Genomic DNA, 23,420 nt, shown 5'->3' on the forward strand with positions numbered 1-23,420 from the left:
TTGGTTGATGGGCACTTAGGTTGGTTCCATATCTTTGCAATTGTGAATTGGCTGCAATAAACATACATGTGCATGTGTATTTTTATATAAAATGACTTATTTTCCTCTGGGTAGATAGATACCCAGTAGCAGGATTGCTGGATCAAATGGTAGATCTACTTTTAGTTCTTTAAGGGATCTCCATACTGTTTTCCACAGAGGTTGTACTAATTCACATTCCCATCAGCAGTGTATAAGCCTTCCCCTTTTACCACAACCACACCAACATCTATTGTTTATTGACTTTTTAATAATGGCCATTCTTGTTGGCACAGGTGCCATCTCATTGTGGTTTTAATTGCATTTCCCTGATTAGTGATGCTGAGCATTTTTTGAATTTCTCGTTTAAGTATTATGTTCATTTTTCTATTGGTTGTCTCTTTCTTATTGATATATGTAAAAGAATACATATATTGAATGCAAGCCTTTGCTAGTTGCATGTTGTATTAATTTCCTAGGGCTATGGTAATAACTTTACGTAAACTTCTGGTTTAAAACAACAAAAATTTATTTTCTCACAGTTGTGGAGGCTAGAAATTTACCATACGTCAGCAGAGCTACATTCCCTCTAGAGGCTCTAGATAGGATACATGCCTATCTCAGGGTTTCTCATATGTTTCCTACTCAATGTTGTTTAAACTTTTTTGTTGTATACTTAGGTCTGCAATCCATTTGGAATCAACTTTTGTGTATGGTAGAAGCTAAGTTGTTTCCTCCTATTGGGTATCTGTCCTTCCTTGCTTTCTCCAGTTTCTGGTGGGTGAAGTCATGTGGCTGCATGACTTGAATCTTGATCTTCATCCTCATGAGGACCTTCATGTAGCCCTCTCCCTGTGTCTCTGTCTGAAACATCTCTCCTCTTTCTCCTATATGACCACTGGTCATTGGATTTAGGGCTCACTCTAAACCCAGGATGATCTTATATTAAAACTCTTGCTTAATTATGCTTTCAAAAACTCTACTTCCAAATAAGATCACCTTTACACATACGATGGGTTAGGACTTGGACTATATTTTGGTGAGACACTATTCAACCTTTCACATAGGTATTCCAAATATTCCTCGGTTTGTGGCTTGCCTTGTATGCTGTTAATTGTGTCTTTTGACGAGTTGAACTTCTTAATTTTAATGTGGCACAATTTATAACTTTTTTCCCTTCATGGTTAGAAATTCTGAGGTTCTGTTTAAGAAAAATATACCTGAGTATATACCCAAAGGAAAATAGATCATTCTACCAAAAAAGACATATGAACTCATATGTTAATTGCAGCAATAGTAAAGACATGGAATCAACCTAGGTGTCCATCAAATCAACTGGTGGCACATATACACCATGAAATACTATGCAGCCACAAAGAAAGAACAAAATCATGTCCTTTGCAGCAACATAGATGAAGCTGGAGACTGTTATCTTAAGTGAATTATCGCAGGAACAAAAAAACAAATATCGCATGGTCTCACTCATAAGTGGGAGCTAAACATTGAGTACACATGGACATAAAAATGGGAGCAGTGAACGCTGGGGACTGCTGGAGTGGGAAGGAAGGAAGGGGTATGAAGGGTGAGGGACTGCTTACTGGGTGCTGTACTCACTGCCTGGATGATGGGATCACCTAGACTCCAAGCCTCAGCATCTCAGAGTGTTCCCATGTGACAGATCTACATGTACCCTCTGAATCTAAAAGTTAAAATTATTAAAAATAAAAAGACAAATAAGCCAATACCAAAGGAATATATGTCTATCTCAAGATTTCTCATATGTTTCCTACTCAATGTTTATTAAACTTTTTTCTTGTACACTTAGGTCTACAATCCATTTGGAATCAACATTTGTGTGTGGTAGAAGCTAAGTTGTTTCCTCCTATTGGATATCTAAGTGACCTAGCGCTAATGATTGAAAAGAATATTATTTCCCTAGCATACTGCATAAACATACACAGAAAAGAAATTACTCTGTGTGGGTGTGGGTTTCTTTTGTTTTGTTTTTGTTTTTAGAAGGAGTCTCACTCTGTCGCCCAGGCTGGAGTGCAGTGGCATGATCTCTGCTCACTTCAGCCTCCACCTCCCAGGCTCAAGAGATTCTCCTGCCTCAGCCTTCTAAGTAGCTGGGATTATAGGTGCCCGCCACCACACCTGGCTAATTTTTGTATTTTTAGTAGAGACAGGGTTTCAGCATGTTTTTTTATTTTTATTTTTGATATTCTAATCCATTGGTCATTTTGTCAAACTTTCACCAATACTGCACTGTATTCATTATTGTCGCTGTATTATTAGTTTTGATATCTGGCAAAATAAACTCTACCCTGTTGTCTTTCTTTAAGATAATCTTAAACATTTTTTGACCTTTATGCATTTCTACATAAATCTTAGTATTAGCTTAAAAAGTTACACACACACACACACACACACACACACACACACGTATGTACACTGTTGCACTCCTGCTGGGATTTTGATAAGAGTTGGATTTAACTTACAGATCTTTTTGGTGGAGGATTGATATCTTAATACTACTGAAATTTCTAGTCAATGAATGTTACCTCTCCACAATTTTTTTTGTTTTCTTTAATTGCTCTCAATAATGTTTTATTATTTTCAGTGTAGCAGTTTTGCACATCTTTCTTTGGATTTATCTTTGAGTATTTTATTTTTTTGAAGTAATTGTAAATGATTTTATTGTAGCAATTTAAGTTTTGTTGCTGTATAATTTTTATGTATCGACCTTATATTGAGTCACCTTGTTACAGTCACTGATTTTTAATTGTTTGCCTATTGGTGCCAGTCCTGTCACCTAAGAAAAGTGATAGTTCTATTTCATCATTTATAACCCTTACACTTTTTGTTTTTCTTGCCTAAGTTCATTAGCTAGACTCTTGAACATGGTTAAACATTTGGTACTTCAAACCCTTCTTTAAAAAGTTATGGTCAATTTTTATGCAGCATTTGCATTCCACTATAGTAGTAGGACATCATCCTACTAGAACTTCCACTTAAATTACATTTATTCTATTTTATCCTGTTTACGTCCCCAATTCTTTTCCTTCAGAAGTGGGTAACTGTGTCACCTCCTTCCACTCACCCTAACTCAAACCTGGAAAGCTCTCTAGATTCTACTCTGTCTCTCACACCTCAGATCAGTTTCGTTCATTATGTAATGTCTCTCTTCTTTCTGCTTCCATCTCATCACTGTTTTTGATTAGTACCTTGTCTTTCCATGATCTCCTAAAAAATTCCGATATCTGTAGCCTCTTTACTCTTCAATGCTTCTTCAACTTTGGCATGATTTATTTCAGTTTCCTCAAAGCAACATCAATAGCTTCTCATTGAAAAAAATAAAATTGATATTTCTTAACATGACATTGCTGGCCATCAAGCTCTAGAGAGACCACAGAGCCTGTGACCAAACCCTGGATTCAGGAGCACATTGCATTGGTTTGAATTCTGACTACCACTTACAAATCAGATAATCTTGGGCATGCTATTTCACTTCTCTCTGCCTTGGTTTCATCATCCAACATAGTAATAATGTCTATCTTATAGGATAGTGTATGGATTAGATGGGTTAATATATGTAAAGCGCTCTGCATAGTCACCTAATAAGCTTTATAAACACTGAATTTATTAGTGCATTGTCAAAACCTTTCTCTCCAAGAATAACATTGACAATAAATTTTAACCAACATTTACTAAGCACTTTGCATATACTGAGAACTGTGTGAAATACTTTACTTGCATTGTCCAATTTAATCTATAACTGTGTGTTATAAGTATCAGCATGTTGTAGGAAAATACAATGATCAGTGACATATTTTCTGACTCCTTCCATGTATGCTTTTCTCAAACTTGTGTTTCACTCTCTTGTATCCATAACTTTGCTTACAATTTCCCTAATTCCCTCGAGGTCATTGCATTTCATTATCCTGGGAGAATTGTACTCTTCCTTTTGTGCTCTGTGCAAACTTCTTTTGTGCCAAGGTAAAATACAATAAAAAGGACAAAAATATAAGATTCAGTGTTACTAAGTACATTTACTGTAAACTAAAAGTATTAATTCCTTTCTTCTGTAGGATCAAAAGACAGCCTTACACCAGTGAGTTGGACTTTCCTGGCCCCTTCATTAGCCAGGTTGATTCTTTACAAACTGACTACACTGACCCTCTGGCTCTCCTTGCAGTTTCAAGACAGACTCAACTTGGTTCTTCCAAGTACCTCATCAGACAGTGCCTCATCAGACTAAGCGGAGTTAGTGCTGAGCTTCCAACCAAGTAAGGCATCTCAGCACGAGGTGTCAAACATAAGACAGCTAATGCTGGGAGCCAGAGGAAGAAGGCTCTTCTTGACCCTGCTCTGAGACTAGTGCATTCACAGAGAAGTGTCTGGCAGCCTCCCTTTGATGCAGCGAACAATGAACAGCAGGGATTAAGTCTCCCCATATCCACATCATGCCTGTACGTGTGTGTGTATACACTCACACACACATTTTATTCTTAGCAAAAGACAGCGTGGAGAATTTGTGATGTGTTACTTGAAAATAACCCACCTGGGATCACAGCTGGGGAGAGAGATACCACAGGCTGGACAATGGTAGTGGCAGAGCTAGGATTCCTTAGAGACCAGTTTATATGTCAGGAAATTGAGGACAAATGAAAGGTAATCAGTTGGTTATGTGTTTGTGTTTGATCAATATTTTCATTATCCCCAATGTGGTTAGTTGGATACACGGTTCACAAACCATAGTTGCATTTAGTCTCTATTGGGTCCCTCTTTAACGAAACGGTAATGATGCCCATGCAAAACTAGATGATGATGATGATGTGAACATAATCCTCCTCTTACAATTTTTTTAACTCAGAGTTCTTGTTGGATAGAGTTTCTCATTCTAGTGATTTGTAGACTAGAAGTCACATGTTTGAAGCTGTAGACTTGCTTGTAAGCACAGTGCTAAAGACAAATATGCAGAGTTTAAATTTTTAAATAGGACACACATTCTTTTTTTTCTTTTAAAAAATTTGTATAAATTTAAGAGGTACAAGTGTGTTTTGTTACACTGATACATTGAGTGGTGGTGAAGTCTGGGCTTTTAGAGTAATTATCACCCAAATAATGTACATTGTACCCATTAAGTCATTTCTCATCCCTCATCTCCCTCCTGCCCTCTTACCTTTCCAAGTCTCCAATGTCTATTATTTCATTCTCTATATCTACCTGCACACATTATTTAGATTACACTTATAAGAGAGAATATGCAGCATTTGACTTTCCAAGTTGTTTTACTTAAGATAACGACCCCCATTTCCAACCATGTTGCTGCAAAAGACATAATTTCATTCTTTTTAATGTCTGAATATATTTCATTGTGTATATATATGTTTACCACATTTTCTTTACAGGACATGCACTCTTACGTTGCCATAAATTAACATTATCTATATAGTCTCAAACCAGTCTTTTTTTAAACAAAATTAATTATCACATCTGGCCCAAGAAGGCATATGCACTTGTGATTTCTACTCTAGACCAACTACTATTTTTATCAACCTTCACGATCATTGAATCAGAAGACTATAAAAATTAAGGTCACATGGCTACTAAACTTGATTTTAAAAATTTATTGTAAAAGTTGGAGTATTTTCTTTAAAGGTAATCTTGACTAGAAATCCAAGATACATAACTGATTAAAATGCAGCACTCCGTTTGAAGGTATATTGTGGGGGGTGGGTGGATGAGAGGAATGCTAGGAGCAGTGCTGTGTCACCTGCTTTCCTTCTGGGCCTCGTGGAGTACCTTTATAGAAAGCAGGGCTCTGAGGCACACAGTTTGAAAATCACTGATGGAATCTGCTTTTTCAGACTAGAAGACTGGGGCCTGGAGTTTGCTTGAATATAATTTCAAGGGAAGGTTCTTTCTTTTCAGCGCCCTTAAAATCTTGCCTACAACATTAAATTTACTTGTTTTTTTGTGAGAGTCTTGCTCTTTGCCCAAGCTGGAGTACAGGGGTATGATCACAGCTCACTGCAACCTCAAACTTTTGGGCTCCAGCCATCCTTCTGCTTCAGCCTCTTGAGCAGCTGTGACTGTGGTCGTGCCACCATGTCTTGCTAATTTTTTGTGTGAGACAGGGCCTCACTCTGTTGCCCAGCCTGGTTTTGAACTCCTGGGCTCAAGTGATCCTCCTGTTTTGGCATCCCAAACAAAGTGTTGGGATTACAGGCGTGAGCCACTGCACCTGGCTAAATCTACTTTAATGATAGCTTTATAAATGAACAAAGCCAAGGGGTTTAACTACCTAAGGAGCAATTTAAAATTTTTCAATATCTTAATAATTTATAAATGCATAATGTATTTTAAAACTGAAACTAATCTAAAATTTACATTTCATTTATTTTATAATTTATTTTGTCTATGTATTTTGTTTAATTTAGTTCACTATATTTGATTTATAAATTTTCCTCACGTTTTTCCTGTAGTATGTTATACCATAGTACTTGTATTGGAGGTTGTAGACCTGCGGCATCTGTATGCATCTGTCTGGAGTTCTCAGGTTGGAATATCTGTTATCATATAAAGAGCATAAGAATTGTGGGCTACAAGATAAGCTTGAAATCAGAGTCTGTGGTCTTCCATTTTTGTGACCTTTGGAAAGCAATTTAATTTTACCAAATCTCATTTATCTTTTTAAAAAGTTTTTAAGTTGATAAATAATAATTGTTTATATTTACGGGGTACAATGTGATGTCTTGGTCTAGGTATACATTGTAGGAAGGTTCAGTCAAGATCATCACAAAAGCGATCTTGATCGAATCTTCCTACAATGTATACATAGACCTCACTAATATCATTTTTTGATAAACATGTTAAAAAAAATCTATTCTTTTTAATGCCTATTTTTGGGGGGTGTTCCAAATATTAAGTTATGTAACGTCAGTACAGGGTTCAGGGTTTGGAATGTAGAAGGCAGGCAGTAGAAGTCATTTCCACCATACATATAGCTTAATCATAAGAGACAAGTCATTGTTTTAGCCATGTTAAGAACCCAGAAAATGTTTGTGGGTGATGAATAAATATTACTGAAACAAGAAGAATGTGCCTTGTCTTCACATGCAAGCAAGATATCAGTTAAAAGTTTTCCTATGCTCAAAATAAAGGGTAGTGGTAGGGAGAGAATCTGTGAATTTCTGCCTGCCATAGTATAGGCATATTGCAGACCACGAAAGCTATCTCAGAGGAAGGAAACCTTCCTAAATAGAAAAAGAAGAAAAAAAAAGATGAAAGATTTTTCTTTTAACAAAGAACTGCTAGTACTTAACTTGTCATGACAGGATTTTGAAAAACAGCATTCCCAAGTATACCTTTGTAAAATGCCCTAAAAAGAAGCAATGCAAACCTGGTTCCTACTTGCCTTTTATTATCTCTTACTGATAATGGCTTGCAAGAGCCTCATTTTATAAAACTCAATACACTACTGTGAACATGAAAAGCAAACCAGCTTTCATAAAGCTGATGGTCCATTGGGTAGGCGAGGGCTCAATGATAGCTGGGCCAATTATAGATTCCGGCTGTGTCTGCATGGTACCCAAACAACAGAGGAAAACACAAAAAATTCACCCCAAACACATTTTTTTTAAAAAAGAAAGAATAAACTCTTGCTTATGTTGAATGCAATCATAAAGCACACATAGCTGAAATACGTATTCCCATATATATGCCACTTAAAGGAGAAATAGAAACATTTCTGATCAGAATTCTAAAATCCTTGAATTGTGCAGTAATTATTAACATTCCCAAAGATAATCTGGCAAGATTTTTAAGTAACTTGTAAATCATCAAAATATGTTTACACAGTCTGAAAATCGATGGTTCATTAACTTTTTATTCAAATAATTCATTAAATATTTAGTTGCCAGATACTGCTCAATTTGCTGGTGTTACAGAACTGAAGAGAGAGAAATCCCTCTCTCGTGGGGTTTATGTTTTGGTCAGAGCAATTGAAAACTAGTTTTTAGGTATATTGGAAAGAGCACTAAATTGGGTAATAGAAGATGATTATAATCCTAGTCCTTGTCACATAACTAGGTACTTGCTAAAATTTGTTTACAGAATTAGCTTGTCCATTCCCTGGTTCTGTGACCTTGTGCAAATCAATTCACATTAAAGGAAATGTTCAGTTTTAAAACCCCATAATAATGTAGATACAATGACTTTATTTTCTAGATTCTTTAATTTTGTTCTAGAAATATGCATTAAACAAACTATGCATGAGACCTGTAAGTTTCATAGGAAATACACAAAGAAGCCATCATGTTTATTTTAAAAGGCATTTTAAAAATTAATCTACAGAGGTTGTTAGGATGACTAGAGGAGAGTGAAGGCTGGAATGAAAATGGGAAAGCCTTAGAATGCAACAGGATATTCCATTCCCCAATTAAACTGTGTGTTTATTCATGTGTGTGTGTGATATATACCTATATATAATTTATTATGTCATAAAGTCAACAAATAAAAATCATACAATATTTTAACCATTCTTGCATTAGGAACAGAATGGTATATGGTAAAAATTTATTTTGAAGGCAGACAGAGATTTCTTCTCAACATTCTGTGTTTATTTAGATAAGTTGCTTATTTCCTTTGAGCATCGACTTCTCCATCTTCAAATGAGTAGTAACGATGATTTCCTTGTAGGGTTTGTTTTATGGATTCACTGGGATAATAGAAGCCAAGTCCTTGCATAGGTTCTAGCACATAATCAGTGCTTCATCATCAGTGTGGAATGCTAGGACCTTTTCCTTTCCATTGAAATCTTTATCAAAAAGCTTAAATTAATATAATGTAAACATTGATTCTTTTCATAGAATCCTCTTTGCAAGAAGCAAAAAAATCACATTTGTTGTGCATCTCAAAAAGCTTTCTGTAGCTTGATTGTCATTAACAACTGCCCTATGTTACCTCATCTAGGACTTCATTGATTATGAGATGCAGCTGCTCATAAGAGACAGCCCATATAGCTATTGGTCAGGAACCGAGCCACTGATATGATTCCGAGAGGTACAGGCCGTCTACCGGGGGCTTAGAAGCATTCCAGGATATGATTTTTCTCTAAAAGACATGTAATTCTTTGCTTCAGATGGCATGGCCCTGATCCAGAAAGTTAAGGGTCTTCATTGCAATTTTTTCACTTTGGGGCTTGTCGTAAGCACCATACAGCATTTTTTTTTAAACCACAGTATATCCTAAAACTTATGTTCTCCTGGCTGAAAAATCCCAAGGGGCAGAGCTGTTTATACTGCAACCTGGGACTTCTATCGCTTCCTTTTTTACTCTGGCCCCCACTCAAAAATGCTAGTCTTTTGTGGCATTTGGTGTAGGGTGTATGGCTAAGAATAGGATTCCCAAATAAAGAATATGTGGTGTCCAGAACCCCAAGAGGCCCACCAGAATGCATGTCATTCTTTGTGGAGTAAGGTATAAGATGTAATAATTTATTCTTTACTTAGGCGGGCAAATCCCTGCATGCTTCTGAACACTGGATCCCTAAAATTTTACTCATATGGCAACTTTGTAGAATTACCTTTCTTCTCTAGAGCACACGAAACTTGCCCAGGCCTCCAACTTGAAAGACACTTACTGTTCATCTGTTTTATATGTAAGTGCTAAAATGGAGCAAGACTCCAACAAAGGATCAGACTGTTCCCAACTAATTTAACTATTTCTCAGAACAAAGCTTCAAAATATATATAGGAATATAAAAAATGTCCAGCACCAATAAGGTAAAATCCACAGTATTTTGACATCTAATTAAAAATTATCAGGCATGCAAAATCCAGGAAATTTCTACCCATAATTGTTGTAGATGAGACATAATTAGTAGCCGAGGACATTAAAACAGTTTTTATAATGGTATTCTAAATGTTCAAGAAACTAGAGGAAACGTTGACTGTGTTAGTAGACGTGGATGATATAAAAGTGGAAATTAAACATTTAAAAATGAAAACTACAGTGTCTGAAATAAACTGGATTGGAGTAGTGGAAAATTATGAAAGAAAATATATTAGTGAAATCAAAGATACAGGAATACACAACTATGCAAAATGAAACATAGAAAAAAATACTAGGACTTCCGCCAAGATGGCCTAATAGGAGAGCCCCAGAGTGTTGTTCCAATCCAGGAGGCGAGTGATCATTGCATTTCCAACTGAGATACCAGGTTCATCTCAATGGGACTCCTTGGACAGTGGGTTTAGCTCAAGGAGGGCAAACCAAGGTAGGGTGTGGCGCTGCCTCATCTGGGAAGTGCAATGGGTGGGAGGACCTGTCCTCCTACCCAGCAGAGGCCACTGGGGACTTTTCTGGCCACTCCAGCACTTTGGTTCAGATATTTTGCTTCTCCCGTGATCTTTACAACCCACAGACCAGGAGATTCCCCCCAAGCCAACAAGCCATGAGTTTCCAGCACAAATCTAAGTGGCTGTTTCAGCTGGCACCCTGGGTTTTCAGCACAAATCTGGGCAGCCGTTTTGGCTGGCACCTGGAATGCCTGTGAGACAGAATCACCCATTCCCCTGAAAAAAGGGGAGCTGAAGGCAGGGAGCCAAGTGATCTGGCTTGGTTGGTCGCACCCCGACAAAGACCAGCAAACGGAAACTTTCTGGTTTGAGATTTTTGCAGCCAGCACAGCAGCTTGAGCTCAACCCAGGACAGTCGAGTTTGGTGAGGGGGAAAGGCATCTGCCATTGCCAAGGAGGTTCTAACTTTACCTGTGTAAATAAAATCGTGAAGAAGTTTACACAGCAGCTGGACAGCACCCGTGGCAGCTCAGCAGCAGGTGTGCAGGCAGACTGTGACTAGACTCCCTCCTTGAAGGGAGGCTGTGATAAGTTAAAGATACTATAAACACTAATCACTGAAACACACACAAAAATGTTATAGCTAGCTGATCAACAAAGGAGATAAAAGAAAATCATAAAAAAAAATTTCATCCAAAATAAGGCAGAAAAAGAGAAAAAAGGGAACAAAAAGCAAATGAGAAAAATAGAAAACAAAATGCATAAACCAGATCATGGTAATAATCACAGGATATGAACAGTGTCCCCTCCACCTGGGCAACATACTGAGACCTTGTCTCTAAAAAAAAAAAAAAAAAGAAAAAGAAAGAAATTAGCCAGGTTGGATGATGTGTGCCTGTAGTCCCAACTACTTGGGAGGGTGAGGTGTGAAGTTAGCTTGAACTCAGGAGTTTGAGGCTGCTGTGAGCTATATTTGCACTGCTGCATTCTAGCCTGGGCGACAGAGGAAGATCCTCTTTTAAATCAACAAAAATTTAGAAGCATCAAACAATACTATCTACCATTTAAAAAAAAATGAACAATTAAAAAAGATCAGTATCTCCTACCAATAAAATGCAGTGATTATCAGATTGCTTTAAAAAAAGACCTAGTGGCTACTATATGTTGCCTGTAAGAAACCCACGTTATATATAACAACAAAAATAGGTTTAAAGTGAGAGTATAGAAAGACATATCATGTTAACACTAAACAGAAGAAAACTGGAATGGTTTTATTGATATTAAAGAAATATGTTTCAGAGTAAAGAGAATTATGAAGAATAAAGAGGATGATTTCATAATGATAAGGTCAGTTTATTAAGAAGAAACAGCATATTTATGCACCTAATAGAGCTTCAAAATATACAAAGCAAATCTAATAGAACTGCAAGGAGAAATAAGCATGCTCACAACTGTGGTTGGAGACTTTAATATGCTTGTTTCAAAAATTGATAAGTAGATGGAAATCAATAAACATTTAGAAGCGTTAAACACTATCTACCAATTTAACCTAATTAACAATTATAAACCACTCTTTCCAACAATAGCAGAATATACATTCCTTTTTACGTGTACATGGAACATTGACCAAGATTGATTGTACTTTATTCCATTGAACAAAGTTAGGATTTTATTCTATTGAACAAAGTTAGATTAGATATATTAAGTTATACAAAGTATGGTCTTTGATTGTAGTGAAAATAATTTGAAGTCAATAACAGAATGTTATCTACACATTTGTATAGTATGGAAAGTTAAGAAAAAATGAATTTAAAATGTTTTAAAAATCTTCCAATATTTAGAAACTGAATAACAGCCTTCTAAACACATGGGCCAAATAAGAATAAAAGATGAAATTGGAAAGTATTTTGAACTGAAGGAATATAAAAATATGACATCAACATTTGTAAAAAGAAGCTAAAGTAATATGTTGAGATATTATTTTTTGTTTTTGAGATGGAGTTTCTCTCTTGTTGCCCAGGCTGGAGTGCAAAGGTGTGATCTTAGCTCACTATAATCTCCGCCTCCCAGGTTCAGGCGATTCTCCTGCTTCAGCCTCCCAAGTAGCTGGGATTACAGGCAGGTGCCACCATGCCCAGCTAATTTTGTCTTTTTAGTAGAGATGGGGTTTCTCCCTGTTGGTCAGGTTGGTTTCAAACTCCCCACCTCAGGTGATCTGCCTGCCTCAGCTATCCAAAGTGCTGGGATTACAGGTGTGAGCCACCATGCCTGGCCTATTGAGAGAATTTTTATAGCACTAAATGCTTATAAAGGAAAATAAAAACAAGGACTGCCCAAGTCACTTTAAGAAACTAGAAAAAGAAGAGCAAATAAAACCAAAGGTAAGCAGTAGGAAGAAATAATAAAAATTAGACTAGATGTCAATAAAGTAGGAGAGCAGAAAAAAAATAATGTAAATCAAAAATACTAGAAGCTGATATTTTAAGAAGATTAATGAAATAAATTAACTAGCCAGACTAATCAGGAAAAAAAGAGAGAACACTCAAAATTATCAACGTCAATAATTCAGAGAAGTTATAGCATTACAGACATTACAGATATTATGACAGATATTACACGAATAACAAGGGAATATTATGAACACCTTTGTGACGACAAACTTGACAACTTAGATGAAATGGGCAAATCCTTTGAAAGACACAAACTATCAGAGTTAATTCAAGAAGAAATAAAAAACCTGATAAGCCCACATCTATAAATAAAATTTAATTTGTAAGAAAAACTCTTTCAGAAAAAACACTCAATGCCTAAATGAATTCACTGTAGAATTCTATCAAGCACTTAAGGAAGAAATGATGCTGATTCTACACAAATTCTTCCAGAAATGTGAAGAAGGAAAATGCACCAACATGTTCTATGAGGCCAGCATTACATTCATACCAAACCTAGAAGAAGCAATTACAAGAAAAGAAAGCTAAGAAGCAATATCCCTTATGAATAGAGTAAAAATTCTTAAGGTTTTAGCAACAATCTAAAACCATATAAAAACTTAATACATCATGACCGAGTGAGGTTTATTCCAGGAGGACAAGGTCGAATTAACGTTTAAAAATCAATCAATGTAGTTTACTTTCTTAAATAAAGGAGAAATACATGATCGTTTTAAGTATGATAGACAAATAGTCCAACCAAACAGAATGGAGTCTAGAAATAGACCCACAAACATATGGTCAATTCATTTTTGATAGGGATACACACCTTGCACTAAATGCAAAAATTAACTCCAAATGAATTGTATAGATGTAAAATAAATCTATATTACATACAGAAAAAAGGTAGGAAAAAATCTTTGTGACCTTGGATCAGGCAAGGAGTTATTAGACGCAACACCAAAATGATAATCCATAGAAGAAATATAAGTAAATAATAATTTAGACTTCACCAAAATAAACAACTTCTATCCTTTAAAAGATACCATTAAGAGACTGGTATCTTTAATGATACCATTAGGTATCGTTAAATTTAGGCAAGGAAAAAATTTGGGCAACGAAAAAATGCTTAAAAATCTCATCTCTGATAAAGGACTGGTGTACAAAATATATAAAAAATTCTCAAAACTTAGTAATAGCAAAACAACCCAATGACATTGGAAAAATATTTAAATAGTCTTTTCCCCAAAGACTTGTATGTCAGATAATTAAAAGAAAGAATGCCCAATATCATTAATCATTAGGGAAATACAACCACATTGAAATACTACCGCATGAATGTTGGCAAGAATGTGGGGTAACTGGAACTGCCAGACACTTCTAATGAGAATATAAAATGAGACAACCATGTTGGGAAACTGACAGTTTTTAAAATAATGAAACATATAAGTATACCTTCTGCATGATCCAGCCATTCATGCCTAGGCATTACCTAGATGGAATGAAATCATGTATTACATGCACACAAATGTTATAGAAGCTTTATTTGTAATAGTAAAAATCTTAAAACAACCCACAAGTGCATCCAGATGAATGGAAGAAAAAATTGTGGCATATTCATACAATGAAATATTACTCATTGTGTGAACTATTGATTCGTGAAACTACATGGATGAATCTCAAAATACTTATACGGTGAAAGAAGCCAGACAATAAAACTTCATTCTGTATGATTTTATCTATTTCAAATTCTGGAAGTATAAACTTATCAATAATGACAGAAAGCAGATTGGTAGTTGACTTGGAAAGGGATGAGGTGATGGTGAGGGACCATGGGTGTGATTAAAACAGAGATGAAGAAGCTTTTGGGAGTAATTTACACATGTATTATCTTGATTGTAGTAACGGCTTCAGAGGTGTATGCATATACAAACCTACGCTTTAAATATGGACAGCTCATTGTATGTCAATTATATCTTAATAATCCTACTGAGAAACTCATTGAGTTGTATATTATAATTGGTGAATGTTGTCTGTAAATGTTACTTTAATACAACTGATTTAAAAAATTTAAAAAATTATACACATGGCTAAAACACAAAGCAAAGCAAAACAGAGGGAATTTGTGTTTTCTCTGAGCACGATTTAGAATGTTCACATTCTTGGGAAAAAAAATTATTTGTATTGCCATGGTGCGGTTTGTGAATACAGTTAGTTGTCATCCGCAGATGTTCTTCCATTTTATTCAAAGAAGCAAACTTGCAGAATTTTTCATTCATTCAAGTTTTCAACACACCTCATGATTTATAAAAATTAAAATAGTCTTAACTATTTTGTCCTAGCTTATATTTCATGTGCCATATTGGAATGTGAAATACAAAACTAACGGGTTCTTGTATTTTGAGAAACAATAATTTTTAGAATTTCTTATAAACGCTGAGCTGGCCACAAGTGCCCTTATGTGGAGTACATTAAGACAAAGGCCTACTTGGGCTACGTTTAATTTGCTTCCATTCTGTAATATGATACTAAATGCAGCTGTCTTTCCAACATTAATTTCTATCTACATGGCAGAATTTCATTAAGTTTTGCCAGCCCCGTTTTAATTAAGCATCCTTACATTGGATGTGCACTGTTTGTGCTTTTGACCTACTGAACGAGCACTTAGTCAATTAACTCTTTTATTAACCAATTGATTTTTGCTATAGGTCCCTACCTTCTCTTACCAGTTAGAAATGAACATGAAAGGCAAAGAAATTGGTTCCTGTCATCTCTAAAAGGCAACAATAAATAATAAAACATTTCAAACAATAAATAATAAAACATTTCAAACATTTCAATGGGGAACCTAAACACGAATAAAAAATACCTACCATTTATTCTCGGATGTAAAAATGGACTGTTTGCAGTAGCATCGTATTTGAATAAATCATACTGTCACACTGACCTTTATTGATATACTGTTTCCCAACTTAAAGCATCAATCCTGCTGCTTAAAAGATCTTTTGTTGTACAAGACCTACAGATCCATCAGGTAACGAAATAATGATTTGCCATCTGTGGACTACCTAAATCAATAATTTAACAAGATCCTCAGTAGTTTCCTCCCAACCCCTTTCCTCACTCTAATGCCTATGTTTGCAATTTCAGTTATGCAATTTACTGCTATCATTAGGGACAAAAAATTCTATATAGCTGAAGGAAAATACAATATATAGCATTTGGCTTTTCCAGGTTTTTATATTTCTAGAACATACTGTATGGCTTAATTTGAGTGAACAACTGTGGCTAGCAAAGAATGTAATTTTTTTTTGTTTGAGACAGGGTCTAATTCTGTCATCTGTGTTCACTGCAACCTCTACCTCCTGGGCTCAAGCAATCCTCCTACCTCAGCCTCCCAAATAGCTGGGACTACAGGTACCTGACAGATGCCTCTCACCTCACCCAGCTAGTTTTTAAAATATTTTTTTGTAGAGATGTGGTTGTCCAGGCTGGTCTTGAACTCTTAAGCTCAAGTGATCCAGTCGCCTTGGCCTCCGACAGTGCTGGAATATAAATCTAATTTAATATAATTATTTTAGGCAAATAAAATTGTTCCCAGGGGAATCAAAGGGCTTAAACTCAATATACCCTACCCCTAATTTCATTTTGGGTCAGAATTATTTATGCAAGTATACAAAATGTATTTTTCTAAAGTCATCATTGGGATAGATATGTGTGTATACTAATTCATGAAAATTGGATTTAATTTGCAATATGTAGTGTGCTTGGTTTACCCTGATTACTTAAAAATACATATTTAAAAAAGTAAAAGATGGATGAAAGGTTTTCTATGTCCTCATTCTCTTTTAACTACTATTCTTGTTGTCAGTATTCTCCCAATGGAAAAGGGTATTTAATGTGTTGGTTTTCTAAGAACTCAAGACAAGGACATGGAAATCTGGTACTTTTACTAGCTGGCTGTGTTATCTTAAGCAAGTACTGATTGAGCTCTATTTCGTTATATTTCTTTTTGAGTGTTTTATATACGCCCTGTTTAACTTTAGAGTTAGCTTTGAGGTTCTGACAATACTAGCATATTGGGGCTCAGAAACTGATACTCCAAAATACTGCATTGTGACATGTTGAGCTGAAGACACCTCAAGGTCTCTCTAACCTTCCCCCTGCCACCCACCTTCTCTCCAGAAAGACTGAAGTTCCTTCATTTGCTTTAGATCCAGCCTTACCAAGGAGAAGAATTACTTTTTCTTCCCCTCCCTGATATTTCCTTATTTAATGCAGAAAAGAACACCAAGATGTGACCACACCTGAGGTGACATTTTTATGAGTATAATGAGAGTCTCTGAAGATCATTTAAATTCCAAAGAGAGCTGTTTCCAAGTTTCCTGCTTCAATCATTCTCCCCAGTAATTATTTATTACTCCTCAATAGATTTTTTTTCTTCTAGTCTCATAACCTTTTTACCAGGATCCAAGCTTCTCTTCTTCCTATAGCCTCAAGATGGTATGTAAGTTTCTGTAACTCATTGGGAAGTTGGGTCTTCATTCTGAAGGTTCTGGGGTATACATGTTAGATAAATTCATATGTCTTCTCCTATTAATCAATTTGCCTCATGTCAGTGATTCCTTAGAGAACCTTTAGACGACTAAGTGTCTATGGCCCCACAATAGTAATACCAAAGATCATTCTTTACTGAGCACCTACTATGTCACAGGTACCTTATAAACATTATCTATAACCTTCACTACAACCTGTTAAGATCAGTATTAGTATCCTCATTTTCCAGCCAAGGAGCCAGAGACGTTAGGCAATCTGTTTAAGATTAGCTGGGCCTACAAGGCGGGAGTGAAATTAAAATCAAGGCCTGCCACCACACACCGTCTTATGCTTCTCCTGCCCCGCCATACTGCCTCTCCATGATATAATGTCTGTGAAAGGGCTGTGGAAAATCTAAAGGATTAGATTAAACAGATGCACAGTGGTATTATAGCCATTATAGTGATGAATAGGCATCATGAAATGTAGGACCTGACACGCAAAGGTGATGCTGCCTTTTCCTTGAATGGGAGTTGCACTATGCTAGTAGACACATAATTACAGTGCGATATTTCAAAGGCAAATTTTTGCCACCATCTTCCTGCATGGCCTGGCTAGCTCTCCAGGAGAAGCAAAAAATAACATCACTGATTGATTTCTCTGTTCCACTTGCTTCAAGTGGTTTCCATTTTAATATCCTCCCCAATTGGGCCTTCATTGTCATTCGGAGCTGCTGATATTTCAGCCTCCACATAGGCTAAACAGTTGGGATCCTCAGCAAGTTCAAAATGTCTGCACAGCAGGGAAAAAACATGCTATCTTTTCTAAAAGCTGTTCTGGTGGTTCTATTAGAAGGCATAACTCTTTCTCCTTTATATAGTAGTAGGCAACAGTCTTGCCATTCCCTTCATCCCTTACCACCCCTCCAAAAAAGAAAAGCTTTTAATTGATGAATTTTTCAGAGATTTCTGTGACCAAACTCAAATGTCACAATAATACAAGGTCAGCTGATTTGAATTGTTATGTTCTTTATTAAATAGCATATCCGTGGATTCCAAAGCCTAGATGAGAAAAAAAGATCCATTTTATAAAGTGCACTGATGCTATTTCATGACAAAGTAGAAATGTTACACAGAAGTTTTACAAAATGGCTTATAGAATGTGCAATATTGTTATCTAAGGCTGGGAAATTATACAATCCTGGTTTGCACCTCCAACTCTGGACACTATTTCCTATGTCCTTGACTGAGTGCAGTGCTGGATCCTAAGGACAGTGGGGATATTCACTTCCTTAACAAATAGGTTGCCTCTTTTGAATATCTTTCAGTTGACTCTGGGTACTTTAGACATTTTCTGTTTTTATATTACTTCTTCCTTTAGTGAAGTCAATAAGGTACACAAACTTTATAGAGTATATACTATGATCTAGGCATCAGACATCAAAAGAAGATGACTAGGGGCATGTAGATGTGGGTAGCTCTCTCTCTGTATCTGCATTACTTACAGTGTCATGTACTGGATGACATGACAACATGTTAGACTGAGTTGGTAGCTTGCATCTCACTTACTGAAACCTCCTTTGCAAAATTATGACAGTAAGAGAAATATGACATAGTTAACTCCATCTTGCTTCTGACCTTTAAACTGCCCTTGGTCATTTCTGGACATAAACCAAGTAACTTTAGGTAGAATTTAGTTTATAGTTTTACTTAAAAGCAAGGACAATAATAGTCCTTCCATAAAACTAAATCCTTCCTTGCTCAGGGTCCAAAAATTGCCTTTATAGGACTAAAGAAAGGCCACAAGAATAGGATTATGATAGAGATCTGAACTCTGCTAAGATATAGGCACAGTTTCTATAATCCATTACCGCTCAGGAATCATGTGGCCAGAGGTCATAAGATTTGTTACTTCCCTAATTTCTCCTATAGATAACATTACTATTGCAGAAGTTAATATTGCTTTTTTTTTGAGGTATCTTTCAGGCTGACCCCATCTAGACTTGTGACTGATGGCTCAACTGCTCCTATAGCCTCACCCAGAGGCAGACTCAGTGCATGAGGACTGTTTCCCACACCCATATGATTTCATCCCCAACCAATCAGCAGTACCCATTCCCTAGCTCCCTGCCCATCAAATTGTCAATGAAAAGCCTAACTTTTAAGCCTTCAGGGAGACTGATTTGAGTGATAACTCCAGCTCTCCTGCTTGGGCCAGTGTTGTGTTAATTAAACTCTTTCCGTACTGCAATGCTAAGATCTCAGTGAATTGATTTTGTTTGTGTAGCAGGCAGGAAGAACCCACTGGATGGTTATACCACCAAAGGCCAAAAGAGGAATCATGGCACTACACAAAGCTAAAGCTACATTTAGGTTAAGACAAGAAACCTGACTACCTGAGGGGTGGATGGGAGGCTTGTCTACTTCCCATCTGTCCTCCTCTAACAGGTAAAACTACTGGCAGTCCAATTTATAGTTTGTAAATGAATTGAGTTCTTAAAACTGTCTTGGTAATGAAAAGAACAAAGACTTTATGCTTTATTAATTACCAGCAAATAAAGCAAAAAGGCAAAAAAATAGTCCAAGTTGAGGAGGAGGAAAAGTAAGTGATTTATTTTTTTCTCCATCAAATCCAGGCAATATTTTGTAACAGAAGCTTAATTAGCTATCAGATTTCTCCAAGTTCAGTCCCCTTGCTCAATTTCTTGTGATCCTCTATTCCAATGCTCAGAAATATAGGTTCATTATTAACCATCAGATCATCACTAAAACACCCCACTGTGCTTTACCTAAACTTCAAAGTGCTTAATGGCACCAAATAATTATTTCCTAATTCCAATCAAATTTATTATTCTATCACTATCAGTTAATATTTAACAGATAGATTTTTATTAAGTTAATTTATACCAATATATAAATGATTAATATCACTTTAATGTTCCTGTGATAGTTTCAGTTTTAAAGATGAATGCCTGTTATCACAGAGGGTATCCTAGAGATGTGCAATTAATGAAGTCTGAGACAAAATTGCAGAAAGTATTATATGACGGGAATTCGATCAAAACATTTTTCAAAAACTCATTTATTTATTTAATTGCAACTTATTATGTATGAGACTGTGTTAGAAACAGTATACAAAACAAATTTCACCTATTTGTAACTTCAATTTAAAGAATTTCACCTTCCAGTAGAGGAAATAGATCATTAAAATAATGAGTGATAAGTGCAATTGTAAAGATATAAGAAGACATCTGGCACAGATTTCAAACTTTTTTCCTTCCAGATAAGCTTTTCTGGATTTTCAGGTTCAGGTGAGTCTCAAAGGTTGAATATGAGCCAGCCATAGAAAGGAAAATGGGGAATAGGAAAGTGGGAAACAGGTTTTGGTCAAAGGCATCATATAGGTCAGAGTCTCAGCAGGTAGCACACACCATAGGAATGATCAAGGAGACTTTAACAAAGGGGCCATTTGTGAATCTAAATACAGGGTCGAGGATAATCAGCAAGGGAAAAGCTAGGAGTTGTTACCATGCTTAGGCTTGAAGGGGCAAGATGAAGGAGCGATTACCTATACTCAACAAGACCTGTAGTCGTGGCCCTGAAGAGTATGCCCTTCATCAGAGAAACAATAGCCATTGCCAAATCATGGCCTGGTAGGAAAGCAGCCAGGGAACAAACAGCCTGAGTTCCCCTTCTTCTAGCCCTCTGATCTTCTAGAGTTTGCTATAAGCTGAAGCCAAGACAAAGCCAAACAGTGTGAGAATCCTGTTCTTCTGAAGCAAGAGAAAGAAGAAGAATGAAACTGGAGGAAAAAAATTAGGACAGCCTGCTGGGCATCATGGCTCAAGCCTGTAATCCCAGCACTTTGGGAGGCTGATATGGGCAGGTCGCCTGAGCCAGGAGTTCAAAACCAGGCTGAGCAACATAGGGAGACATTGTTTGTACAAAAACAAACAAACAAACAAACAAACAAACAAACAAACAAACAAAAGCCAGTCATGGTGCTGTGCACCTATGGTTCTAGCTACTCAGGAGCCTAAGACAGGAGAATCTCTTAAGCCTGGGAGGCCGAGGATGCAGTGAGCTGAGATTGTGCCAGTGCACTCCAGGCTGGGTGACAGCGTGAGACCCTGTCTCAAAACAAAAACAAAAACAAAAATACTCAGCACAGACATGGAGAGTTTTAGTAAATCAAAATCACTATAAATTTTCTTTTGCTGGAGCTTAAGTTCTGAAGAGGAAAGTGGCAAGAATAAAAACAAGTGTGATCCTATGCCTTACATGCCTGAAAACTTTACATAGTTTTTCATTACCATTTGAATAAAGCTTGCAACATGTCATAAAACCCATTAGGTTCTAGCGTGCTTTGTGATGCTTCAGACTACAGGTGATTCGAGAGGCCCTGATGAGGAACAAGCAGAGCTGGCCTGGAGGTGAACACAACAATTTGTGATCTAGGAGAAAAATGATAACCACTTGAATTAAGGCAATTGAACTAATGGAAATTAAGGCGGTAAGGAAGATCAAGTTTTGAGAATGTATTGAGAATAAAATCATCAAGACTTCGTGATTAAAGTGTCAGAAAGTATAGCCAGGTGGCAAGAGGGACTATCCAATTTCTGGTTATTCTTGACTTCCTTGGCTCACGTGATTCTCTTGCCTCAGCTTCCCACGTAGCAGGGACTGCAGGCATGCACCACCACTCCCAGCTAATTTTTGTATTTTTTGTAGAGACAGGGTTTTGACACACTCCCTAGGCTTGTCTTGAATTCCTGCGCACAAATGATCCACCCACCTCAGCCTCCCAAAATGTTGAGATTACAGGTGTGAACCACCCGCCTAGCCTATTTGTTTTTATTATAATTTTACAGATGTGAAAACCAGGGCCACAGAAAGTGTAAACTTCTTGCCCAAGATTTCAGGGATACTAAGTGGCAGAATCAGGGTTTGAAACCTACCCAGTCTCTTCTTGTAACCTACTTGAACAGTATAACATCCTGTGATTAAGTAACTGGCCTGTAGTTTTCAGCCAAAGACACAGAAATCAAACCCAGTTCTTTCTGGCATCAGTGACCCACTTGCAAGTTTGGTGCAGTGGCTAGGCCATCTGTTGTGAGGCTAACAGAGCAGGCTTCTCCCACATCTTGCAGGCAGGGTGAAGAGCCCATAGAGAATACTGAAGTTCTTTCCTCTACCAGCTGAAATCCCTCAAAGGCTGTGAAAAGTGTCAGAGGACCTGTCGGTTTTCATCAGCAATGACTTTATTATCACACCTTCTGGTGCTTCTTATACCCTCGGTTACTGAAAGAGACCTGCACAGGCGGATCAACACAACACACATGCAGTGAAGCAGAGACATCACAATTAGCCAGGGATGCGTTCTTTCTGCATTTCCCAAAGCTAGCACTGTCAGACGTTGCAAATAAAAATACAAGACATTTAGTTAAATTTTAATTTCAGATAAACAAGGAATCATTTTTTGGGGGGCAGGTAGGTAAGTCCCTTGCAATATTTGTGACCTATTTATACTTAAAAAATATTTGTTGATTTTCTTAAATTCAAATGGAAGCGAGCCTCCTGTATTTGGCAATCTCACCCTAGGCATTAACAAGGGGAAAGAGAACAAATGTTACCTGGAAAGAATTAAAAAATGCATTAACGATTGGAGCCAAATCCATGGACATTCAGAAAATACCTACTTTGTGGAAATTGTTATATTCAGAGTTTCGTACATAGACTTTCCTTTCCAAAGCAGCTTACGGTCTTGGGCAGCTGAAAGAATGAGAGACAGTTGTGGGGAAGGTGGCCAGAGTGGGTTATGTTCCTGTCTGCTTCAGATCTATTCCTTGCCCTGCCCCTGCTGTAATCTACCAACGATAGGGACCAAATTGCTGCAGATGCTTTTCAGATCTGGATCAACTGGCTTCTGACTGGGCTGTTTCACTGGGGACATTGGTCAGAGATCAGGCTGTGAGAGAGGGTGTTCCTTGTTCCTTATACCTCAATGCCTGGGGTCACATCTTCTCTGTGCCTCCAGCTGCCTCCAGAGGCTTAGAATACTTCAGGTGCACAGGTCCCTACCTATGCTGCAGATGTCACTCCAGCCCAGCAGTGGCAAAGCTTCCCTTTCTTAC

The sequence above is a fragment of the Sapajus apella genome, unplaced genomic scaffold, assembly GCF_009761245.1.
Source record: "Sapajus apella isolate SASKATOON/1434 unplaced genomic scaffold, GSC_monkey_1.0 scaffold15, whole genome shotgun sequence".
NCBI classification, from domain to species: Eukaryota; Metazoa; Chordata; class Mammalia; order Primates; family Cebidae; genus Sapajus; species Sapajus apella.